The following is a 6,736-nucleotide window of genomic DNA, read 5'->3' as shown; positions in this document are numbered from 1 at the left end:
TTTTCACATAGTGATATTCTTTGGTTGTCATTTGACAACGGCCGTGGTTTTTTTTTCTCCAGTAATTGGGATTTTCCACGTTAAATTCTTGTGTTGTGATTGTATCTATTTTATTTCTCTATGAAAGGTATTTTCTCAAGGGGGAATGCTGAATTATTCCCAACAACAACACACTCTTCATAAGTTCTATCATCTGAGACAAACTTATTCTTTATTCAACAACTTATGTAAGAATATATAAATTAGCCATGGAGGGAGAATACAAGAATAATACCGGTGTCTCTATTGAGCCTAATGTATCAAAGCAAAATAAGTTAAGATCAGTGGTTAAAGAAGTGAGAAAGCAAATATGTCTGACAGGACCTTTAATTATGGTGAACCTTCTTAATTTTGCCATTGAGCTTATTTACGTAATGTTTGTGGGTCATGTCAGCGAGTTGGCTCTCTCTGGCGTTTTCATGGCCACCTTCTTTTCTTCTGTCACTGGCATTGGTTTAGTGGTCAGTTCCTTTTATATCTCTTAACATTCTTTTTACGGTTTCACTAATCGGATTTTTCTCCTCTTCTTTTCCTTTATAATTTGAATTTATTAAAAAATATCAAATAAATATAATCCGAACTGAACCATCCCAATATTTTGTTCAATGTTAGTTATGAAAATATTTCAACACCAAACCCGATTACTCCCCTCCATTGCATGGAAACTAGAAGCGATTACTAATTCATTGCCAACTGTTTTTATTGAATCGACTAACCTTGTGTTCAACTCTTTGTTGGTTTCATATAATGACAGATGGAAATGGCAAGTGGCTTGGATACCTTTTATGGCCAATCGTATGGAGCAGGACAGCATGGCATGTTAGGCGTATACGTTCAGAAAGCCATGCTTAATAAAATTTCTTAATGGTGAGGCTAAAATATTTTAATTTTAATCAAAAATTTATTAATTTTGCTATTGAAATTTTTTAAGATTCTGAATTTGATAACTGTTTTTATGCTTAATAGTTGAATTTTTAATTAATAAAATTTAATTAATGCTTTCTTAAAATAATTGAATTGTCATTTATTTCATTTTGGTTTGTTTATTTCTTTGAAAAAAAATTACATAAAATTAAAATTGATGAGACTGAAAATTAATGTATTTTGTTTAAATATATGCTAATGTGCTTCTTAATTCGTTTTTTTTTAATTATCATTGTAAAAACAATTGAAATCAAATTAGTAAGAGAAAATTTGCCAATAATAGTAATACTTTATTTTTTCTATTTATCTTTTTTTTTATTTTATTTGTCACAACTCTTTCATTTTATTAGTATTCTTAAAAACTAATTTTCTTTTTTATTATGCAATTTCAATCTAAATAGTGTGATTTCATTTCAATATTATATTTAAAACAGACTATTATTGATATTTATACTTTTATAGGCACTAAAACACATAAAACTCTCGAACTTTAAATTTCATACAAAAAATTCAACAAAATACTAAATAAAAATATTTCTACAAATATAATTGGGTCAAAAGAATAAAATTTTTTAAATATTATAAAATTCAATAATTACAAAATTTTTTATTTAACAATAATAAAAATATATCCAAATGAAATTGAAATTTTAAAACACAATATGTATATATAATTTTAATTTAATTCGAGTCTCAATCCTATCTTTGATAAAAAAAAAGAGTAGATTTTGAAAAAAATTTATTTTAAATAGGGGATTAACCTAATGTCATCCTTAGCCACTATTTTTTATGCCTCCCTAAAACTCAACTAAATATAAACCTAATCTATTGTGTTACAACACACTCTTCATAAGTTCTATCATCTGAGACTAACTTGTTCTTCCTTATAAACTTCTTAATTCCACAACTTATGCAAAAATAAGTTAAGATCAGTGGTTAAAGAAGTGAGAAAGCAAATATGTCTGGCAGGACCTTTAATTATGGTGAACCTTCTTAATTTCGCCATTGAGCTTATTTTCGTAATGTTTATGGGTCATGTCAGCGAGTTGGCTCTTTCCGGCATTTCCATGGCCACCTCCTTTTCTTCTGTCACTGGCATCGATTTAGTGGTCAGTTCCTTTTATATATCTTAACACTCTTTTTATGGTTTCACTGATCGGATTTTTCTCCTTTTCTTTTCTTTTGTAATTTAAATTTATTAAAAAATATCAAATAAATATAATCCGAACTGAACCATCCCAATATTTTGTTCGGTGTTAGTTATAAAAATATTTCAACACCAAACTCGATTACTCCCTTCCATAGCATGAAAACTAGAAGCGATTACTAATTCATTGCCAACTGTTTCTATTGAATCGACTAACCTTGTTGACTGTTTCTACTGAATCGACGAACCTTGTGTTCAACTCCTTGTTGGTTTCATATGATGACAGATGGGAATGGCAAGTGCCTTGGATACCTTTTGTGGCCAATCATATGGACCAGGACAGTATGACATGTTAGGCGTACACGTTCAGAAAGCCATGCTTGTTCTTATCATCTTATGCGTACCATCTCTATCATTTGGGCAAACACAAAATCCATATTGATTTTATTTGGCCAAGATCACGAAATCTCCACAGAAGTAGGAAGATATGCTCAGTTAATCATTCCATACCTTTTTGCCTCTAGTGTTCTTCAGTGTCAGACTAGATTTCTACAGACACAGAACATTGGAGTTCCAATGATGCTCAGCTCTGGAATAGCTACTGCACTGCATGCTGCTTTGTGTTGGGCGTTAGTATTAAAATATGACTTAGGGAGTAGAGGAGCTGCCATATCAAATTGTATATCGTATTGGGTGAATGTGTTGAGACTTGCGTTCTATATTAAGTTTTCTCCAAAATGTTCACAAACTTGGACGGGTTTTCAGTGGAGGCATTCCATGACATTCCTTCTTTTTTGAAACTTGCTATTCCTTCTGCTATTATGGTTTGGTAAGTTTCTACTAACTGTTGCTTTTCTCACCATTATACTGTTCGAGATCCTCTACAAATGAGTTTTTGTTTGGTTCCCATTATGCTGAGCAGCTTGGAACTGTGGTCGTTTGAATTGATGGTTCTCCTATCTGGTCGTCTTCCAAATCCAAAGTTGCAAACATCAGTGCTTTCTATTTGGTTAGTTCCACATTTGATGTAGTTCTCACAATTCTTAGCTACCAGCACTTTACATGTTATTGTGGATATTATTATTTGCACCTATATTAATTAATGTTGAAAATTACAGTGTGAATACAGCATTAACTATTTGGATGATCCCGTTTGGATTAAGTGGAGCTATAAGGTAACTTAATTACTGCTACGTGCTTATGAATATTTAGAATTCTGTGACAACAAATGTCGAGATCAAAGTAACAATTGTAATTGCATAATTATTTGTTTGTGTTACAGTACTCGTGTATCTAACGAACTTGGAGTTGGTAATCCTTGGTCTGCACGTTTAGCAGTGCGTGTAGTGGTAGTAGCAGCCATTATTGAGGGTATTCTGGTTGCAACACTGATGATAATGATACGCAACGTTTGGGGCCATGTTTACAGTAACAACGTACAAGTGGTTCGACAGGTAGGATTTATGCTGCCAATTCTTGCAGCATCCAATTTCTTGGACGGGCTGCAGGGTGTTGTCTCAGGAATTGTCCGAGGATGCGGTTGGCAAAAAATGGGTGTTTTTATTAACTTAGGGTCATATTATGTAGTTGGAGTTCCGTCAGCTATTGTGTTAGCTTTTGCTTTGCATATTGAATAAATTAGATTTTCATAATTTGTTCTAGTTTATCACCAAACAGAATACAAAAACATAAAATTTTATGTCTCTGTCCATCAGTGTCTTGTCCTGTCCTGTTCTCAGAAACAAACGCAGCCTAGAGATTTTCAATGAAGCAGAGAGTATTGATCCCTTGTTGCGTTCGCCTCTTGCTCCATAGAGGTAATACACTACACTATTATATGTCTCTTTTAATTTTCTTTGAGATTAAGATTATAATGACAATCAGTATAGACTGCACAATGTATAGAGCATTCATTGAAGTCTTTTGTGCTGTGTTTTGATTCTTCAATATTCAATAACTTCTCTGATTTAAATTTGGTAATTGTGAAAAAGAATGACAATGATTTATCAGGCTTGATAGACATTGAAAAGGCAAGACTGATGGGTCAAAGAGAGCCTCCAAAAGAGAGAGGCAAAGGAGAAAAATTCTTTGGACCCTGAACTTGTCAATATTGTTACTGTTCTTGAACCATTCTTGTCTAAGTTGTGCTATTTTATTTGATACTTGGATAATTTGATAGACAGATCCTTGGTTTTCTTGTGTTTTTAAAGCAAAATTGTGTATTCTTCAGTTGTGTATGGTTAGGTTTTTAGCTGTAGATTTTAAGAGAACAGGTCATTAATTGGTGAAATTCAGGATTCTTGATTTATTTTTATTGTACAACTAGATGATTTCCAATAAAATAGTAATTGTTAATTAATGTTAATGTGATTATTGTCTTATATAATAATTGCTTCATGAGATCCTGATGTCTATGTAACTCTAATGAGTGGTCAATGGGTTGATAATGAGATACATCCCATGTTATGATTGAACCAGTCACAATACTGCAGGTCCAATGTCGCGACGAAGCTGGAAGCTGATCAATCTTGCTATCCTTTTCTTTATTAATCAGACTAGTATTTTGTGGATTATGTTAGTATATAACTTTTTAGGAATTCCGTTACTCGAGGTAGTGTTTGGTTGATGTCCATGTCTCATTGAAACATGGACACGGTGACACATGTCTGCTGTTTGGTTTGGTGAGACAGATTTGTGAAGGACACGGGAGGACACGGATGGACACGAAGACACTAAATTTGTGTACTTCCAATTTGGTGACACACTGAGACACAACTTGTGAGACACTAATTTTTTACTCTTTTACCTTTATTCAATTTTTAAAATTTATCCTTATCTCTCCAAACCTTTCTTTTTCCTCTTCCTCTTTTAGATTCTACAACCAAATTTATCCTTCTATTTTCTTCAAAAAAAAATTGTACATTTAATTTTTTTGTTTATTTAAATTTTGATTAATCTTTGATAAATTCTGAGCATTAGTTTTTTAATTTTTTCAAAAAATATTATATATTTAATATTTAAATGATAATTTAAGATGATTTTGGAAGAAATAAAATATATTAGAAGAAATAAAAATTCAATGGTGATGATATGCAATGTTTAGGATAATGGGTGTGCAGTGATGGTGGTTAAATTTGTAGTTGAATGAAGGATAATTCAATCCTTTTTAAATATGTGTATCTTATTTATTATTTTTACCAAACACAATACAATACATAGACACAAATATTTTACTTCTACGTCTTTAATGTCTGTGTCTTTGTATCTATGTCTCATCATATACATCAACCAAATGGAATGTACTCATTCTGTTCAAACAAGACACCATGGTTTTTGATACACTATTACTATTAAGGGTGTTGAAAAGGATAAAAGTGCGTTTAAGTTCTTTGAACGTTGTTCTTTGATGTTTAACAACTATTTTTTTCTCTGAACCTAGAGGTGATTTTGTATCTAAAAGTGCGTTCATTTGAAGCAAAATATTGTATTAACGTCCATAATTTTTTTTTTATCATTTTTAATACTTTCTTTTACATTTTGATTTTTCCATTTTTTAATTAAATTTTTTTATTGTAATTTTGTTATAATATGAATTATTTATTTTATTAAAAATGACAAAATAAATAAAAAACTGATCATTCATAACAATAGAGTCATAAGTAATAAAATGTTATCGTCCGAAATAATATTGAATAAAAAAATACTGAGAATATTAAAACAATTATAAAATATTTTTTTATTTGATATTGTAAAATTTATTGTTATAATTTTTATGCACTGTTTATTATTCTAATTTTTTATAATATGTATTATTGTTCTTATTAGAAATGATAAATTAAATAAAAAATTAATTATAAATAATAATAAAAATATAATTAGTAAAAAGTTAGAACGTAAAACAATAATAAAAATAAGATTATTGAGAGTATTTAAAAAGAGTACTAAAATATTTTATTTTATATGTTATTTTTAATTTAATAAATAAATATTAATTTTATTATAAAAAATATTTAAAAAGTTATCATTTTTTATGTTATTTTTAATTTTATAAATAAATATTAATGCTTATTATAATAGTAAAAAAATAACATTCTAAAATAGAGTACTATAAAAGATATTATATAAAAAAAATACTAAAAGAAGTATAAAAAATGGATTAAATATATTTAAAATAATAACATTATAATTTAATATTATATTTTTTTAGTAATTAACTAATTATCTTTCTAAAAGTGATTTAACTAATATTATCCAAACAATATTTGTGTTATCAAATTTTATACTAAAATTGCCAAACATAAATCATGTTGCTATAAACTCACTTCTATCCAAGAACAATTCTACAAAATCACTCTTATTCAAACTCTAAGTTTGACAAACGTCAATCCAAACAAACACTAAATCACCTATGTAGGTGCTTTGTTTACTAACAACATTAATGGCTTCTACCACAGCCTAAATCGCGTTCCAACTTTCCTACTCATACTCAATTCCATCTTAAACCTTCTTCTTTGATTACACTAACTAATATTTATTTATTTCAATAGTGTTATCCATTATTAATTTTCTGTAAAACCATCTCTATAAAATTTCGTGTTCTTTGATTACACTAACTAATATTTATTT

The 6,736-nt window shown here is 29.3% G+C and overlaps 1 pseudogene; it reads left to right on the top strand.

Moving 5' to 3' along the window:
• Nucleotides 1-248: 248 nt before the first annotated feature.
• LOC112740661 (protein DETOXIFICATION 16-like) overlaps nucleotides 249-6,736 on the top strand; it is a 51,383-nt pseudogene continuing 44,895 nt past the window's right edge.

The sequence above is a fragment of the Arachis hypogaea genome, chromosome 14, assembly GCF_003086295.3.
Source record: "Arachis hypogaea cultivar Tifrunner chromosome 14, arahy.Tifrunner.gnm2.J5K5, whole genome shotgun sequence".
NCBI classification, from domain to species: Eukaryota; Viridiplantae; Streptophyta; class Magnoliopsida; order Fabales; family Fabaceae; genus Arachis; species Arachis hypogaea.
Note: the sequence above shows the minus strand (reverse complement) of the source record. Positions and strands in the feature narration are given on the sequence as shown.